Here is a 20,511-nt window from a genome sequence, read left to right as displayed (position 1 = left end):
GGGAAGACTCGCCATGCGTTCTCATTCACAGCCTCTCTGTTTCCTTTGCACGATCTACATTGTCCGTAGAGAGGCAGGGAAAAGGACAGTCAGAGGCCCTAGCTTAGACATTTAAAAGCTGACAGCAGGGGGTCTATACCTATAATTATAGCTGGCTGCTACTCCGTTGCCTTCAATGGTAGTGTCAAAATTACAATGATTTAATGTACTATATTCTATGTTGCCCATAGACCCACTTGAAGGGCCAATGCTGACCTATGTCATTGCCCAATTTATGAGCTATATATATGACCAATAAGAATAGAGTGGAACTTCTAATCATTGATGTAATATAAAAAGCTTATGAAAAACCAATAGTGCTAAACTGACAAACACAATGTGATAATGTCCACATCACTTGCCTCGCTGATAAGAGAGAAACTAGATACGTAATGGACATCATGATCTGTTTCTTCAAATGTTTTTATAGGTCAGTTACTGTTTCCAGCATCCATTAGTCCCAGGAGTGCATACTGGTCAGCCTAAAGCGGATGCTACAGCTTGTAGGTTTCTGCGGAGAAAACATGCTTAAAGTTAGAAGGATCCAAAATATGTTTTCTCTAACTTGTCCATAATCTTACTTTTCCCCAGACTGTAGCTAGTACATACAAATAGGCATTGCACTTTAATGACAAGGAAAGCAGAGCTTAGGAAATGGAGTGCTAAATTGCCATGTCGTTTCCTGCTGCTCTAAAGGTCTAAGCTGGGTCTGCAATATTTTTTGTAAACGCTTTCCTTCTATCAAAAAGGGATTGATACGATGGCTCAGTAGGAAGCAAAGTGGATTTAAAAATTGGGGCAAAAATAATTTAGCAAAACACTCTTAATTAGTCTTTTTATTGTTAGATTTATTCAGTAAATGTAGCCAACAAGAATAGGGCAAAACAGAAAATGTGTTGTACGGATGTGGCACGTGAATTGCCTAAAGAAACAATAGCCAAGCCAGATTAAAAAGACCTAAAGACCTAATCAAATAGTCAAGGTATTCAGAATAAGTAACAAAATACTCTGCACAAAAAAGCAAGTAAAAATGGGCATACGTCAAGCAAGCCTGATAATAATTTAAAATAAACCAGCAGTGCAACTGTGCCAGCCTGATAATAATTGAAAATAGGCTGAAAGTGCAACTGGAAAATGCTCCGGGAACAAAAGAGCAAATGTGCAAAATGATCTGAAAGAGCCCACATGAAGTGCCTTAGCAAAAAGAGCTCTGAAAATAAAGATGGCAGAGAGCAAAGGACAATAATTCAAGTCCATTTATACTATTTTTCAAAATAAGCTTTATACAGAACAAATTGTGACATTTGTAAATACATAACATTAAATCAACAACCGATTTAGGAAACGAGATGCTAAACAAAAATAAAAATGTTTCTTTTGCTTCCTTCCAGACACATTTATTTTTACAATACACATACTTTAATATTCTACAAGCATTCACCTTTATGTAATCATTGAACAAAAAGTACAATAACAACTTTAAAACACAGTGCATAAATTCATTTGCATGCAAATTGTTTCTTCATTCATGTATCATACTGAGAGGAGCCTCACATAATAGACAATCAAAACTTTCAGTTCTATCAACAGGCAGCAGCCTTCCCCTTGAAAGTTTGCATCTTATTAGCTATGGAAAAGTACAGAGACCATACAACCAGGCAGATGAAAACTATTTCACAGAAGTTTTGTATTTTACAGGGGAAAAAAACGTGTGTACATTTATTTTATCGTTTTAAATGCCTACAGTTAGCAACATGTAAATGATGTGAAGTACATTTTAATTTGGTTTCTCTTCTTTCCCTGATTCTGCTTCAGATCACACATTTACTGAAAAGGGCAACTAGAGTCTGCCTGATCATCTTCATCTTATACATGGACTTCAGTTCAACCATGCTAGAAAAGTTTGACATTCATTACAGATGGGTGTCTTCCTAGGTTCCTCCTCTAGCCATTGCTTGTGGACACTCTCTCATCCAAGGACCAGGGAGATGCAAATGTATTTTTTCCTAAAGAGGTTTTTTTTGCTTCTATTATCCCTACTGCGTTTACCTTCCTTGACTATGTCTTGAACTTCCCACTACAGTTTTACTTAGGTAATGGTGTCTGTCTGATTAATGTCAATTTAAATAGAATGTTTAGTGCATAAAATGGAGGAACAGCCTGACATCACCCTTCATAACAAATCTATAGTTAACGCTGAAATGATTTTCATGGGGTCCTCTACTCGTCTTACTTGTCCTAGGCATACTTATCGGGAATCTTCACTAAGTATCAAATCAAGGGCCATATTTACAGGATCCATGTCGCAGGGCAGTGCAGCAAGCGCAAGGGTGCCTATGTTGTGGGGGTAATTGTTTTTTGTGCAGGAAGGGACACTTTTCTGCACAAAAACATTCAATGGAGGTGATTTTCTCCTTCCTTGTGTACTGTAGAATGCAGCACACATAGAAAGAGGAAAAACATCAAGAAATAAAGATATTTCTCTCTGTTGCTTCACTCATACACCACCCCTAGGGTGGTCCAGGCATTTGACGCATTCCCAGGTTTAAAACATCTTGTAATCGGGTAATGCGTCAAAATATATAGACGTTGTCTGGGAACACCCATGGAAACACCCCCCTGATGTAAAGTAAGGCAGTGCAGTGAGTTGCACTACATTGCTTACTCCATATCTACTAGGCCATGAAAAACCACGGAAAGTGGCTCTGCGTGGCCTTGCAGATGTGGGTCAGCAGCCTGCACCACCAGTGCACCACAAAAAGTGACACACTGCAGGCGCAGGCCACTTGTAAATATGGGCCTAAATTTGTAACATTTTATCTGAGGCACCAATACTTTGACCAAAAGGCAACAAATTGATGCTTTCTACAGAGGCAGAATGTTTGAGTATTGTCCGCAAAAGAAGTCAACCTTGTATGACCAGAATTTATCTAGCTTACAAAGTGGCAGCGGCATGACTGCCATTTTTCCTCCAAATCTGGTTCCGGAATATTATGTAAATCATCCACAGAAATGTTCTGTTTATAATGGGATCTGCTCACAGTGATACATGAGCTGCTATTTACTTAGTATGGAAGGATTTTATGGCATGGGAGTTTGTTTACTGAATACATTTTGCCTAATAGCAAATTACCTGTCTTTCATTATCAGCCACTCTTCAAAAGATTATCAAATGAAACATTATATGGTGGTGATTTCAATTGTGCCTTGGACCCCACACATGACAGATCATCTCACTCACCTCACCACTCTCAAATGTGGTGAAATGTATTCACAACCACACTTATTAGAAACAGGTATGTATTTAGATGTGATTTTAATGGAGGCACACAAGGAGCCACAGGAAAAAGTGGTGGACCTACTTACAACACTCCATCATGAAATGTGTGCTCACATAGTATATACTTACGCACACACAAAGTTAATACAAATATTTTAAGTAAATAAATGTAATCATTACTAAGATCTGTGTAAGGGGTGGTGGTCTTCAGAGTGTCTCAATCATTCCAGTTCTCTTTGACACAGCACTTTTTTCTGCAGTCTCTCAGTTAGATTGTTATGCCCTTTCTCTCCTGATATATTTCTTAAACCCTCCCTCTACATATCTCATATCTTTCTATGACCCTCTTTTCACAATCTCCTGCACATACTTCCTTGCATCTTCTTCCCCTCAAATAACCAACATAACCACACAATCTCCCCGGGGAGCACTGCCTTTTCTTTATCTTTTGTCCTGGCGATAGTTCAACAGTTGTGTATCTCCTTCACACACTTCCGCATAGAAACACACTGACAACTGGCACACCTGACCATTGCTCTATGACAGGCTCCTCTATAGAGTAGCTTGTGAACCACTGATAGTTCTTCAGTGACATGGAAATAGCTCTCCTGTGTGCAGCCCAGTTTACTCAATTAGAAGGTTTTGTTTCATTGAATTAATATTTGTATGTCAAAATTGAAAAAGTGTATAGGCAAGATGAAAATGTGTGTATTTTCAGAACTCAAAAGCTTATTGTTAGACCTGACAGCCTTAGGGTGGTCTTTTCCCAAATGTCTTGCCTGTTTGCCTTATAATTTGCTGATTTCATTTTGTTGGCCTTAGGACTCTAGCACTGGTCAGACGTGGTAAGGTGCTCAAAGTACATGTGTTCTCTCCCCTAAACATGGTTTGATTGGTATATCCACAATCAGCATACTTAATTTACCTATACGTCCCTAGTAAAGTGCACTTTATGTGCCCAGGGCTTGTATATCAAGTGCTAGTAGTGGCACTGCAGCAGTGCTTTTGCCACCCACTCAAGTAGCCCTTAAACACATCTCAGGCCTGCCTGGCATTACCTGTATGTGCAGTTACACTGCCATGTTATCTTGACATTTAAAACCTCTTGACAAGCCTTAAACTCCATTTTTATGACATATCACCCCTAAGGTAGGCCCTAGGTAGCCTATAGCGCAGGGTGCTATGTAATTAAAAGGCAGGATATATACTTTGAAGTTTTTCATGTCCTGGTAGTAAAAAACTCCCAAATTCGTGTATCATTACTGTGAAGCCTACCCCTCTCATAGACTAACACTGGGGATTCCTTATTGCCTTCAATAGGCTGTAATTCCCAAATGAGAAGAGGTTCTCGACCAACACCGAATACACCCTCAGCACCGCCAAACACATGCACTTCCAAATCCACATTGATCCCAAGACCAATCTCAGAGGTACCCTCATCTACAGACCCCCTAGACCTCCACCACAGTTCAGTGACTCCATCGCCGACGTTGTCAGCAATCAAGCCCTTGCTTCTACAGACTACATCCTCCTCAGAGACCTGAACTTCCACCTCGAAAACACTAATGACAGCAACTCCACCGCCCTGCTCGAAAACCTTGCCAACCTCGGACTCAAACAGCTCGTCACATCACCCACCCATTCCGCCAGACATACGCTCAACCCCATCTTCTCCTCCAGCAGTCACATCGCCTTCAGCCACACCACGGAACTCCACTGGACCGACCACTGCTGCATCCACTTCACCTTCGAGAAATCCACCACACACCACCACCCGTAACTGATCCGCCGCCACAGCTGGAACAAAGTCACCAACGACCAGCTGATCTCTGCCCTCGCCCGAGCCCCACCAGCCGACACCACCGACACAGCTGCCGCGAACTCAGGCAATGGATCGACGATTGCACCAACGCTCTCATCCCGATCAAGAAACCCTCCTACAACCACACCGTCAGAATGGCCACCTGGTTAACCACCGACCTCCGGACCTCCAAACAGACTTGCCGAAAACTCGAGAAGAAGTGGCGCCAAGAACAGACACCAGACACCCACACGGCCCTCAAGCATGCCGTCCGCAAGCACCACAGCTCATCCGGACCACCAAGAGATCCTCCTTCAAGGAACGAATCAACAACAACGTGCACGACAGCAAAGAGCTCTTCAACATCGTGAAGGAACTCTCCAACCCTAGCTCCAGCACCAATGACATCCAACCTTCACAAGACCTCTGCGACTCCCTCGCCACCTTCTTTCACCACAAGATCACAGACATCCACAACAGCTTCAACACCAAGACCCCACTGGCAGTCGCCAACGCCTCCGACTCATCGCCCCCAGCCACACCCACCTCCTGTTCCGCTGGACCCACGTCAGTGACGATGACACCACCAAAGTAATGAACATCATTCACTCCGGTTCACCATCTGACCCCTGCCCGCACCACATCTTCAACAAAGCGAGCTCCATCATCGCCCAACTCCGGATGATCATCAACAGCTCCTTCGAGACCACCACCTTCCCGGAAAACTGGAAGCATGCCAAGATCAACGCCTTACTCAAGAAACCCAAGGCGGACCCAAATGACCTCAAAAACTACCAGCCCATCTCCCTACTCCCGCTCCTGGCGAAAGTCTTCAAGAAGATCATCAACAGGCAACTGACCCACCACCTTGAGGAAAACAACACTCTGGACCCGTTCCAATCCGATTTTCGCAGCAACCACAGCACCAAGACTGCCCTCATCGCTGACACTGACGACATCAGGACCTTCCTGGACAAAGGCAAAACCGCAGCCCTCATCCTCCTTGACCTCTCAGCCGGCTTTGACACCGTCTGCCACCACACCCTGCGCACACGCCTCCATGACGCAGGGATCTGCAACAAAGCCCTGGACTGGATCACCTCCTTCCTCACCAGCAGAACCGAGAGAGTCCGCCTCCCTCCATTCCGATCTGAAGCCATCTGTGGTGTACCACAAGGCTCTTCCCTCAGCCCGACCCTCTTCAACATCTACATGGCACAGCTCGCCAACATCATCCGATCTCACAACCTCAACATCGTCTCATATGCCGACGACACCCAGCTGATCCTCTCCCTCAATAAGGACCCGCCACCACCAAAACCAACCTCCACGAAGGTATGAAAGCCGCCGCCAACTGGATGGAGAACAGTCGCCTAAAACTGAACTCGGACAAGATAGAGGTCCTCATTCTCGGTCCCACGCCCTCTGCCTGGGGTCCCTTGGAAGCGTATATAAAGTGCTGCAATTACCAGAACCTGTGTATCAATGCTGTTACACTGATCAGAGCCAGTGCATCTCCCTCAACATCAATGCATCCCTGCTGGCACAAGACTGCACAGCCCATCATCTCCAGCTTCCGATGCATCTCCGACAGCGCAGCTCAGACCCAATGCATTGCATGCATCCGAAGGATCGATGATGACGCGTCGCCTCCTCTGCTCCTCGCATCTTGGCTTCGACGTCGGCACAAGGAAGAACCAAGGTATTTTTTCAGTGGGCCAAGGCTGGTCCCTGTATCCGATGCCCACTCCATCGCGATCAGCCTGAACTTTTGGATTTACCCCAGTCTAGTGTGAACAGATAGCCTTGGTTGGCGCTTTATGCTTTTAAGAACTACTATTTAATGTTATCTTTAAAAATTCATAGTTCAAGTTCTGCTTATTGGATTTTTATTGTTTTGGTCTTGTTTTATTCATAAAAAGATACTCTATTGTCCTAACCAGGTGTGGAGTATTTTGTGGTGATTTTTCTGTGTTACTGTTTGAAGTGTTGCATGAATACTTTACACATTGCCTCTTAAGTTAAGCCTGCCTACTCTGTGGCAAGCTACCTGAGGGTGAGCACAGGTTAATTTATGGTGTGTATCTGACTTACCTTGACTTGTATTGCGTTTCCTGCTCAGACAGGGCATATATCTCTGCTAACCAGAAACCCAATTTTTAACATTTATGTTGGGAGTAAAATAGTTGACTTTCAAACTATATTTAAAGCTTATAGTTGAGTACATCATGTGATGTTTTGGTATTTTCTAGGTGCCTAGGACATCAAAGCTATAGTTGTGATGGTAATCTTGCATACAGTGGCCTATTATGAAATCTTGTTTGAGGTGGTCATGATTATAAAACCTATATTATTGGTAGCTCGGGATGATTTACACTGAATATAAGTAGCTCCTATTAAAGAAAATGTTGGAGACCCCCTGCATTATGCACTTTGAAGAGCGGCTCAGAGTTCAATAGACATGAATTCTACAACCATTTATGACCCACTGACGGACAATGTGGGAAATTTACTATGCATTTGGCCTGAGCTTCACAGCTCTTAATTGTGGCCCATTGTAAACACCCTCCCACAACCTGAGCTCACATTGTTGTATAGAGGTAGTTATTTTTACAGTACACATTACACATGAGTAATATTTTGTATGAAAAAAACTACAGAAAAACAACATCCTAAAAAAACTCAAAGGCTCTTAGGAAATTCAAGAGTAAGTAAAAAGTGTATTGTAAACAGGAACAACATTGCTGTTTCCAGACTGCAAGGTCAATGTCTTTTTGCTGGCTGCAGCTGTGACCCGGTAGTGGGGCACAAGGTGGGTGCCAAGACAATTACAGATGGGGCATCAGCACTAATACCCACCCCTTCAGCATCACCACATAGTAGAAACATTTGTCAGTACCTTTATTATTTCTTGGTCCACAAAAGCTACTACCACATTGACTTCTTCATTATATCACAAAAAGTGTTTGGCACTTAATATGAAGGATGTTATGCTTCTAATCATTCCCTTTCAACCTTTATTTGACACAGTCCACAGTGGGCTCAAGGGATATGTGGTGGCGATTTCATGCAGCAAAAATTACTTACATTTCTCACACAGCTAAATAATAAAAACATAATTAAATATTTCAAATTCAACTACAAATAAGCCTCCTCCAAAATGCAAGAATTGGAACCATTTATTCTTCATAACATAGGTATTTGTCTGGCAGATGAATACCCTAACTGGTGATTGATACTGAAGTGCACTTGCTTGATTGGGAAATATTTGACTTCCATCTGGACTCTCTACAGAATCCTGCCAAAGAAAATAGCCGCTAAGTAACTGAGAACAAATCCGAATATGACTGTGCCGTGAAAAATATAAGCATTTTTAATGTTTCAACTATAAAGGAGGTCAATTTACTCAAGATACGTGGGCAGGTTTACTCTGAGGATCCTGTCAAAGTTAAACAACTGATTTACAAAGAATTTGATAAGACTTACTCTTGTAGTACTTCTGGACAATCCAGGCTTACTCATGAATTCCAGCAGTAACCAGGGCCTAGATGTACGACCTCTTGTTTTGCGACTCGCAATTTGCAATCCATTTGGGAATGGCAAATTGCGAATCGCAAAACAAAATGTACAACTTTGTTAAGTACACTGTGATCTCCAATGGGGTCGCAAATGACCTACCTCATCAATATTCATGAGGTAGGTCGCAATTTGTGACCCCATTGGGAATGGCCACACTCACAAGGATGGTGGCCTGCTAGGGACCATCATGTCTGTGACTGTTTTTGAAATAACTCAGTTTTTTTATGCAGCCAATTTTCATTAACAGAAAATGGGCTGGATTTCAAACAACAACAAAAAATTAAGTTTTTGTTTCATTTTTTCAAAGTAGGCAGTGGTCCGTGGGACCACTACCTGCCCTAAAAAAAATATATTTTTGCTTCCATTCACAGAGGAGAAGGGATCCCTTGAGGACCCCTTTCCATCTGCGCATGGGTTAGCACCAATTAGAAACTGGTGTTAACTGCAATTGTTTTGCGACTGCACTCACGGTCACAAACCAATCATACATACCACTGCGGCTCGCAGTTAGGAAGGGACGCCCTTGGCACGCCCCTTCACAATTGCGACTCACAAACCCTTTTAGATTACTGAATCGCAAAATTGGGTCTGTACATTGGGAAATACTTTTTTCTTGTCGCAAATCGGGTCGATTCTGTAAACTGGGCCGTTTGCGACAAGAAAAAAAGCTTGTACTTCTGGCCCCAGGACTTTTACAAGTAACACCTAATCAAAGCAAAATTATGATTATACATACAGAATACAGTTGGTTAAAAAGAAGAAATGCTCAACAACATATTGTAGCATATTTTTCTCAACGCAGAATATTCTACCTAAATATGATCTGTACTGGAAATGAACTCTTCCGCCTCATTTTTTATTCATGCAAATGAACGTGTATCTATGACCATGCCAACAAAAACAATAATATTCAGAGTAAAAATATTTACGCAGAGAAACACAAACGAAGCATAATGTATGCATTGTAAAGATCACGTTCATCGTGGGTTTCTTACCGCTGATCAACATGGCTAGTGTTAACCAACTGAAGGGTTCTCATTTTATTGTCTTCTGGAGAAGGAAGGTCTAATAAACCCACCAGAATTCCAACCCGTGACCAGGAGACAAAAGACTGTTCGCTGTTAACGGATGTGACTGCCCACCGAGCCAACACACCTGCTAGATGAAACTGTGTATTTTTCACATATACATTTAAGGCATGGACATTGAAGGTTCACCAGCATGAACATTTTGAAATATATATATATATATATATATACTTATATATATATATATTTCAACAAAGGCTGAAAAATTGCTGCACTCCGGGAAAGTGTCTTTATATATTTATTCCAGTATTATTTCTCCACTTTAACCACAACCGGCGCATTTCTACTTCCAAGTCTTGCTCACAGCAAAACCAGCAACAGTAGCATTAGGGTTTACACCAGTACACCTTACAGGACAGGACAACGCATCATAATTAACTCAGGATAAAAACTATCAAACTAGAGCTTTCCAAATTAACTCCGAAGTTACTTTCAATGAACTGGTGTGTGTATTTCGGTGCAGGATCAGGTATCAGCAAAACTAAAAACTGTACAAAGCATCACTGAAATGAAACCTAACTGGCTTGTGAGAACTCTCAGATCAAAAGCAATAATAACAGACCTGTCTGCTGGATGTCACACCATGCTGGGCCACAGAACAGGTGGCCGGAAGGCTAGAATATGTCCCGCTCATCACTGGTTAGAAGACTGGACTCCCCTATCTCAATGCCCGGGAAGAAGCTAAGAGCGAAACTATGCAATAAAAGTCCGTTTGAAACTTGAGACGTCAGAGCTGGCGGCGACAGCAGGCGAATTAGTTTGCATTTGTTTACACATCTAGGTAAAGAGTACTTTAGATTATGTGAATGATGGGAGAGTGGAAAAACGGAGGAGGGAGGGCACAGTGAGGTTGAACAGTTCCGTGTGACCTCCTTTCTTCAAATACACTATCATTATTCCTGTGTTGCATAACTCACTTTTACTAACACATGGAGAGCAAAACCCAACCTCCCTCCGCCAATAACGCACGATTTAATCTTCCGGTTCCCATAGATACGACGCTGAGACGTCCACGCTCGTTCATTTGCATTGCAAACAATGTAAAAGAACAAAAAATGAAGGGTCCCGCGGTTCGACATTCAGGATGCGTTGCTCCCGCGGAAGCTGATGGCTCGTTAGTCAGACACTCATGCAGGGCATTCACACTGCAACGAATCAGGTGGCCTTGGCAAGCAGGAACGCTCCAGAAAATGCGTGCAGGTCAGCTCAGGCAGTAACAGTGGACTCTACAGTACTTTAGCACTTCCTTTCCCTCGGGTACAGACATCAAGCGTTCCTGAAGTGCAGTCCTTCGTTAAGATTACTGCACCTAAATGCTCATTTATTTAAGCACCACTGGAAGCAGGAAGTTGGCACACAACGTTCCTTCATCCTCACGTTCCGAGTTGACAGCTTAAGTGTATGTACTATCTGTGAAAGCTTGGCTGTCCAGCCAGTGATGACTTTTTGCGGAGTTTGCATGCTATCCCTAAACTACATGCAAGTAAAAACCGAAGGGGTAACAAAATGCTGCTCGCTTTCAACATATCAAGCACAGAAACTGAGTTGACAAACTAACGCCATGACAGCAAACTGTGACAAGAATGACCCTTACCCACCAGTTCTTTAAACCACCAACGATTTCATTGGATACTCGTACACGTAGCGTATTAAATCACATTTTACACAATAACAAGTATTTTCACGGAAACTAGCGTCACCAAGGCAATATATATCCACTCGCGGGCTTTCATGTTAAAAGTTTTTGGAAGAGTGTTACTGCAAATGATTCAACTGAACCGACCAAAGACTATAACTCCCAAAATGCATTGATTTGTTAAATGAAAGCAAGCCAGTGGCAAAGTAAGGCCCTGACTCTGAACTTGTCCTGGTTCATGTATCCATCCCTACGATTTTTTTTCTTTGCATTCTGGTACGTGTGGTTCAGTAAGTACATGCTATTATAACTTCGGGTGTCAAACCCTGGGAAGAAAATAAAAAAAAACATTGGAAGAATTATACACGTGGACCTGGGGGTTCAGGGGATCTGTCAGAAACCAATACACCAGCGTCATGTTTTTAGAGGACTGCCCTTGTACAGTGTTTGAAATGGAAAAACAGAAGTGCAGGTACTCTGTACCTGAGTACCTGCTTGTTTCTGAAAAGTGCCGGTACTCTCAAATTAAAAGCATTACGTGTTTCTTGAGAAGTGCAGGTACTCTCCCTCTCAAAATTAAAAAGTGCCGGTACTCCAGACAGTACCGGCCCATTTAAAGCACTGCTCTTGTACACATAAGTGGGTGCGCGACGGTGGCTTGGGAAAGTCCATAAAACTGTAGCTAGGCTCGCTGGATTTCTTCATGCAATCAGAGAGAAAGTAGAGCATTTACATTTTCCTCCATGCAACACGTAATTCTGCTGTCTAAGACCACACATGCACTCACACCCCCGAATTGATCAAAACGTGTATTTGAAACAATAAGAAGTACACTAACACTGGTTAAAGTAAAATAAACAAGTTTGCCTTACCCACTGAAAATCACCCGGTGGAGAGTCGCAGAAACAGCCAAAACAAAAGAGATTGGAAGCAGGCAATTTTCGCAGCAGTCAAGTTTTTAGGTCAGTGTGCCACAGCTGTCCCTCCACTCCTCGGGGTGCTGTGACTAACCAGATTCAAGTGAATGTCACGCAGTCATTACGTCAGCCAAAAAAGAGCAATTTGCCTAATGTCCGCGAGCATTTTCATAATCCCTGCCCACGAGGTAGACGGAAAAACCTGTTCCTGCGCAGACACGTGGCTCGGTTCTGTTTACTGAAGCAGCCGGTGTAACAAGATCGCATCGGAGAAGGAGTCACGGAAGAGCCTACATCGCAGAAGGTCATTGCTAGAAGAGGAGTAAGACCCACGGGGCTGCAATCCGAATTCCAAGAATGTTTCCTTGGCTGGTTTGGTACTTTCCTCCTTTTGTAGACTGTCACCTAAGTTCAACCGGAATTGTTTTTGTGTGTATTCAATGATAGAACTCAGCGCCTTCAGCCTTTTGCACTTTCAGTTGTGCTGTTCCAGAGAATGACTACCGATAAATTGTATTATGTAAATGTTATTAGTTCACCATATCAGTATGTTGTACCCTTGAAACCTTTCATGTGCCCAATAAGATCAATCACATCAGCAGCGTAAATGCATCTGCTTCTAGGCCATGTGCGCATAACAAGGTGCATTATGGCCTACATTATGGGATTAATGAAGGCAAACAGCAATGCCAAAGAGCTAAACAACACAAATTGCAGTATTATCAAAACTACAGACCCTGCAGGAATTACTGGTTGGTATTGCAGAACCAGCCAAGGTACCAGTGCTTAATTTGAGCCAGTGGTTGCAGCTGGGGTCCATTGACACTCATTTTTGGATGCAGCATTTATTTTCCCTCATCAGATTTTGTCACTTTTTTCATTTTTGTTTATGTCCTTCTTTCCTCTTTGGGTGGCTTTCTTTCTCACACTGGGTTAAAGGGAGAAAGCAGGAACTTGTATGAGTGAGGTAAAGGGTCAGGGAGTGTCTGGCGGTGGATTAAAGAGGCAGTAGATGAACACTAAAGCTGTGTAGTCGATTCTAACACAAGGACGTTTGACAGTGCCCTCAATGGGCTTCTGAGCAAAACTATGGGCTCCTGAACTAATTTCTTTTATATAAAGTAAGCATTGTTGGGGTCCCTCTGTCACAGCGGCTACAGATTGAAAAAATAGGATATTATGTGTCTTGGCTCATACACCTATGTAAATTATGGATTCCCTGTTGCTCCTGTTCTTGTTCCCATTATGAAAGCAAAATCACGAGTTGCAAAAAAGACACATTGAATGGTTGCAAATTACATCCCTGATGAAAGCACCATTTCTGTTATTTATTTATTTAGGCTGTGTGGCAAATGAACGAATTCACCATATGAGGAAGTAACTTCTTTATTGAACAAACAATTGCAAGGCCAATAGGTCTTGCTTGTGAGATCTATTGACATTGCCAATGGTTTTAGCAACGCTGCACAACATCTCCAATGCTGTGGAATGTGGCTAGTTAAATAAAAAGAAAAAAATCAATTGACGTGCCTGCCAGAGTCATTTTATAAGCATGCATACAACTTATCCATGCAACTACAAAAAGACGCAAATGCTTTTTTATGTTTTTTAGTTACCGATTCGAGCAGGATTGGTAGCTAAAAAGAAGTAAAATATGGGAAAACATTTTTTTAAGTGGGCTAGAGTGGAAGCAACGGGGTGAGCAACACAATGGGGAATGAGGGGTAAGGGATTGTCAGGAAAGGAACACAATAGAGGGAAGGGGAGCAACACAGAGGGTACAGTGAGGCAAAGGGGAAAAACACACGAGCAAGTGCAACATGGGGTGGGGGTGACTGACAGAGGGAAATGGAGCAAAGTACACAATTGAGACCACTTGAAAACACATGACTCTCATGGCATGTGCACGATAAGGAAAAAAAACGGGGGCATATTTATAAGCCCCTAGCGCCACCTTGCACCACATTAGCGTCATTGTTTTGATGCTAATGTGGCCCAACGAGGCCAAAATCATCACACCATATTTACAAAGTGGCGCAATGCATGCATTGCACCACTTTGTAACCCTTTGCGCTACATTATGCCTGCACCAGGCATAATGTATGCAAAGGGGGCGTTCCCCTGTTAGGTGGGCCGAAAAAATGGCACAAGGAAATCTAACAGATTTCCTTGCATCATTTTTTACTGCACTTTTAATGCCTGCTCCGAGTAGGCGTTAAAAGTGGGCTTCCATTATTTATAGTGGGCCCCTATGTACTCTGCAGGAGTAGCACCAGTATTTTCGCACCACTTCTGTGGAGTACATCAATAGCATCCATAAAAATGACACTACTGCCCCCGACCCTGTGCCGTATCTTTGATAAGGCGCACACATTGTGGCGGTAGGAGAGCACTAAGGTGCACAAGGAAAGTGGCGCTGAACTCGGTGCTGCGCCACTTCACGTAAATATGCCCCATAGTGCTTGAAAAGGAATGGAAGCAGTGACATCAGCCAATCAAAGAGATTGTAAAAGACGCAACGCTTCATGGGAGGGACAAACACAATACTGACAGGCTGGGTTATAAATAGGAAGGCAAATGAGAGTGAGAAGTAAAGCCAACCAATAGCAAGCAGTGCACGAGCTCCAAGTACCTTTCAATTCTTGGTAAGCCACACTATGCTTCACAACAGACAGCCCCTACGCTATCTAATATGGCGAACCTAACAATGTGAATGACACAACAACAAACCAATGGGTTTAACTGGTTGCCTGAAAGTCCTTAAAAGTAAGTATATTTTATGTATACATTTCAATAAAAACAAAAAGATCTTGGCTATGCCAGATGTTAGAAATTGGGTCTCTAGTTGGCAGAGGTATGCACTCTGCACAAGTAGTGACCATAATCCTAGTCAGGGTAAGTCAGATACACCCCCTAAATTAATCTCTGTTCATCGTCTGGTAGCTTGGCACAGAGCAGTCAGGCTTAACTCAAGGGGCAATGTGTAAATTATTTGTGCAACGCGTAGATTACAGTAACACAGTGAAAATACCAAAAAAAGACTCCAAACTACTTTAGAAAAATACAGAATATTTATCTGAGTAAAACAAGACCTAAACAACAAAAATCAATAACCACTTTCCAACCTGATTTGATGTTCATCACAGAAACCTGGCTCACCTCCGCATCACCTCCAGACATCACCTGCGCAACCTCCAAAGGACAGCCTCCTATGCCCCAATGCTGAGGACAATACATCCCCCATGGAACACTTTAATTTCCAAATTCGAACTGATACCAAAACCACTGTCGGAGGAACCCTAGCATACAGGCCCCTGGGCCCCTGCCCTGCCTTCTGCAAAATGATCGCCAGGTGTATCTCCCCCCTACCCATCAACTCCAGACACTAGGTCTTCATGGGGTACCTCAATTTCCATTTCAATGACCCAATTAATACAACTCCAGCAATCTCCTCGATAACATCGGGCTCAGGCAACTGACCCCACGCACAATGCAGGTCACACCCTGGACCCTATTTTCACTGCCAGAGGCAAGATTAAATTCTCCCACACAACGAAGCTAACATGAACCGAACACCTCATCGTACACTTCATTGTAATAAGCACACCTGAACCCCCCTCCATACCACCCGCCCTCTAACACTGCAGCTGAGGGAAAATCACTGAGACCTAATGGACCTCCACCCTCAACACCAACAGACCCAAACCCACCAGCAGCATTGAGCAAGATGCCCCCAACTTCTCCTACTGGATCCACAACTGTGCTGACAAAATCACCCCCACAAGAAACTCCAGCACCAGAAGATCAAACTTTCCGGCTGGTTCACAACACTGAAGAGAGAATGCAAAGAATTAGAAAATTGATGGCACACTAGCAAGAATCCATCAGAACGTGCCACATTAAAAGCTGCTCTCAACAAATATCATCACCACCTCAAGGAAGCAAAAAGGATGCCCTGATCAACCACATCGATAGTAGCACCAACGGCTCCAAGGAGCTTTTCAGCATTGTGAAAGAATTTGCCTGCCCTGCAGCCACGGAGAACACAATCCAACCCTCACAGTCCCTCTGCGACTCCGACAGACTACTTTCACAACAAAATAGCTATGATCTATAGTAACTTTGCTCCTCATACCACCAGCCTCGACCTCCTTCTAACTCCGACAGGCGCAAGCCACAGCCACCTGATCACCAACTGGAAGCCACAAACAACTCAGGAAACATCAGCCATTATGAGCCCAACCTACTCTTGATCTCCCAACGACCTGTGCCCCCCACTACATCTTCAACCTGGGACAGAGAGAGATCAGTAGCGCCCTCACTCCCATCCTCGAAGCCTCCATCACGACAGTCACCATTCAAGACACCTGAAAGCATGCATATGTAAAACCGTGCCTGGAAAAAACATCCAGGGAACTCAAAAACGACTGCCCTATCTCGTTGTTACTGTTCCCCGCCAAATTCCTAGAAAAAATCATCAACCATCAGTTCTCCAAACACCTAGGAGAACATAATCTACTGGACGGAAACAATGCATCCCCCTGGGATGACACCTGGTGGGCTCATCATTCTTAGGCAAGCCCTGACCCCAACAGCCCACACCCGCAACCTCAGCATCATCATCAACAGCAGACTCACTTTCAAGCATTCAGATAAATACAGTTGCCACCCACTGCTTCCTCCTTCTCTGCATGCAACAGAAGATGAATGGATCCCGGTATACACCAGAAGAACAGTCACCCAGACCCTCATTACCAGCAGACTGGACTATGGAAACACACTCTCCATAGGAGTCACCACCCAACTCCTCAACCTCCTCCAAACTATACAGAACTTCACAGCAAGACTCATCCTAAATCTTCCCAAATGCACCGGCATCACCCCACACCTCAGAAGCCTACAGTGGCTGCCCATGCAAAAGAGATGCAAATTCAAGGTCCTCATCTTCGTCTTTAAAGCCCTTCACAACATAAGACACAAACACATCAGCTACTGTCTGACTTTCCACCAACCCATCAGAGAACTCTGGTCAGCCTCCCTTGCCCTTATCCTTGCACACGTCCCATGAGTCCGCCGAAGCCACAGCCACTCATTCTTCTATCACTCCGCCAAGGCCTGGAATGACTTCCACCTGTGAACCACTCACTCCCTCCCCAACTTCAGGAAGAAGCTCAAGACCTGGCTTTTGGACGAGAGGCCGCCAGCACGCAATGCCACCCCCTAGCACATGATACCCCTCAGGGTGATAAGCCATACTCCAGAAATACTGATAGATTTATGGATTTAATAAGTAGAAGTTGAGATATGATTACAAAAAAATAAACTGTAATATAATGGTTAGAAATAAATAGCCCTAAAAGGTTAGTTTAGTTGGCCCTAGATCAGGATCAATCCAAAGCTCAGGCTGACTGCTATGGAGAACAGGCCAGCTGCAGGATCCATGCGGGGCCCGATGATATGTACCTTGGCTAGAGGGCAGCATCAATGTCATGAAGGCAATGTGTCGGTTCTGATCTGCGCAGTCCGGGGGATGTGTCTTTGTCGATCCATGCAGTTGTCAAATCCAAGTCTTTGAAGGGCACCGTTGAACCCTCTGAGATGGGGTACATGTGTTGTCATTGAGCCATGCAACAAAGGTGGTGCGCCAGAGTTGGTAGAGATGTGTCGGTTCTGAGCTGTGCAGTCGGTAATGTGGAGTTCTGAATTTCAGTGGCAGTTGTGATACATCGAGGGAGGATGTGGCAGCTCCAATCCATGCAACAGCATCAATGCATTGGTTTTTGCAGTAAAACAGCTGCAGAGTCCACGTATGGGTGTTTGCCACTGAGGGTGGGGTGATACAAAAGAAGCCCTCAGTAGCTGCACATTTAATGTGCACGCTCACAGCGCTCTAAAGTGGCACACTGCACTCATGTAAACTCTCACTGTTCTATACACCCGTCACTACACTTATCGAATCCACTCTAATATCTCTCAGCTGCATACTAATTGTACACACAACTGCTGCATTTGAAAACCATCCTTGCACACTGCAATTTAAATGAACATGCCAGCAGCACTTTCCCCCAACCACCACTGCTACAGTTTAAAGTGCTGTAGAAAGTGATTCATAATTCTAAAGTAGGAAAATTACATACATTTAAACCAATACATCCTTCGACACTTTAAGCGCATATATCCCAGCTGCATGTTTTATTAGAAATAACCATCAGAATTTAAACGTGCAATCATATGGCACTTAAAATGAATATTGTTCATTTGATTTGCAATTTAAACTCATGCACACTGCCAATTTATGCCCATCCGTTAGCACTGCACTTTAAATCCACACACCAGAGGCACTTTAGTTACAATGTGCTCAGACACAATAAGGGTAAAGTGCAGCAGAGATCTGTACACAAAGGCATTCCAGCTGCCCTTCACGTTGCTACTACCTCACAATAAAAGATACAAGTGGCACAGCACACTTTTAATTCATACTTCAAACAGTAACAGCCATTCATATTCCCCCCAATAGTACTTTATATTGGATGTTCAGCTCTGCACTTATAATGAATATCCTCACGTACAGCACTTTATACTGGTAGTTATGAGCAACACTTTGAACGGATGTCTCCATCACACAGCACCTTACACTGGAGATATGGCCTACACTTTGGGATTTCCTCATCACACAGCATTTTACACTGGTAGTTAAGGCATAACCCACACCATACCTATTTACACTGGTCCTTATGGGTGGCACTTGAAGGGATACCTCCCCCACAGAGCACTTAACACTGGTTAAGACAAGAGAAGCGTGTAGGGTTTCAAATACAGTAGGCAACACCTGCAGGCAGGCCACACACTCAGACGCATCTCGGCTGACCACAAGGAACCTTTTTATCACCCTCTGCCTGCTGAGCGTAGACACACACACACACTCAGTCATACACATATTCAAAAAGTAGGCTTGAGCGATGGTGGTGCCCTGTGTGACAGTCTTTGTTGCTGCCCCCCAGTGACCTGCTTCACCACGGATCCCCCCACCACCACCCTCCAAAGGTGCCCCTCATCTCTCCCTAGCCTCTCTCTCACACCAGGCCTCGAAAAATTATAAAATGGTTACTAGAGCTGCAGTTCAAATAACTTGAATAATCTACTCGACCTAACTGTAATGTACTTGACCCGTAAACGGGTCTCAATTTGTGTGATCCTAGGCAATTAGTTTACAGAGTCGCCTTTTTCATCAGTCTCACATACAAGTGCACCTTCTAATATGTGAGCTGGGAATTTTTGCTGCACCAAAAAAAACCTTTTGTTTGATTAAATAGACAAAATGTTTGCTCCATGTATAATAAGAATCTATCCCACATATAGGGGACAAATGGTCCGTGACTTGTCTCTTAATTTACTAGTAGCAATGCTCTCAAGGCAGGAGTTTTTCTAAGTTTATGTTTAAAAAACTCACATTTTTATAAATATATTACTGAAGCAAGATGTGGTTGCATACTGTCATTTACAGACAGTACATTTCCAAAAAATGTCCAAAAGCCTTCCCACTAACTTGCAGCTTTACGGATAAAGCTATATAGAGTATTAACATTAATCTCTGAAAATCGGGTTTCAGAAAACATATTTATCTTTTGCACATCACTAAGTAAAGAGCTCTGATTTTTTTTGCATCTTTTAAATTGCTTTTTTCATCCAATATAAGCACAAAAATTGGCTTTCACAACTACTGAAATATATTTTGAAACTATGGTGTCCGGTTTTTCCTAATAAACAACATTTAAATAACTCTTTTTACAGCAGGTCAGAGAAGTTCACATTACAAAATCCAGGAACTCTGCAGTGAAAAAGGGAAATTAATTTCAAGACAATCTGACTTTTGACCCTTGTCTCTCAAAATAGAGGAAATTTGACAACTTAACAAGTTTAAAGGGGTCTTATTGCTCTTTTACTTTCTGACTGAACAGGACACTTGTTCATTGTTGTTAGACTTTTCATCCTTGGCGTGGTCTCCCTTAATTTTTTGCCTCTGTTCCCCAGGTTGTTGATGTGTGCTGGACTCTGATTTTACTGTTTTTGTTACTCTGGGCCCTTTACCACTGCTAACCAGTGCTAACGTGCAAGTGCTCCTTTAAAAAATGTGTATGTAATTGGCTTATCCATGATTGGCCTATTTGATT

The 20,511-nt window shown here is 43.2% G+C and overlaps 1 protein-coding gene across 3 annotated transcripts in view; it reads right to left on the bottom strand.

The window, feature by feature from the left end:
- ITPRID1 (ITPR interacting domain containing 1) overlaps positions 1-12,411 on the bottom strand; it is a 506,204-nt gene extending 493,793 nt beyond the window's left edge. The window contains exon 1 of one of the 3 annotated variants that reach the window (XM_069215173.1): positions 12,296-12,411. The gene's annotated coding sequence lies outside the window, so the exon portion shown is untranslated. Of the gene's footprint in view, positions 1-10,349; positions 10,561-12,295 lie in introns of those variants that run through there. The other 2 variants (XM_069215186.1, XM_069215179.1) reach the window with 2 other exon arrangements.
- Positions 12,412-20,511: the final 8,100 nt, after the last annotated feature.

The sequence above is a fragment of the Pleurodeles waltl genome, chromosome 2_1 (genome assembly GCF_031143425.1).
Source record: "Pleurodeles waltl isolate 20211129_DDA chromosome 2_1, aPleWal1.hap1.20221129, whole genome shotgun sequence".
NCBI classification, from domain to species: domain Eukaryota; kingdom Metazoa; phylum Chordata; class Amphibia; order Caudata; family Salamandridae; genus Pleurodeles; species Pleurodeles waltl.
The sequence above is the reverse complement of the archived record's forward strand: the minus strand, read 5'-3'. Positions and strand labels throughout refer to the sequence as shown.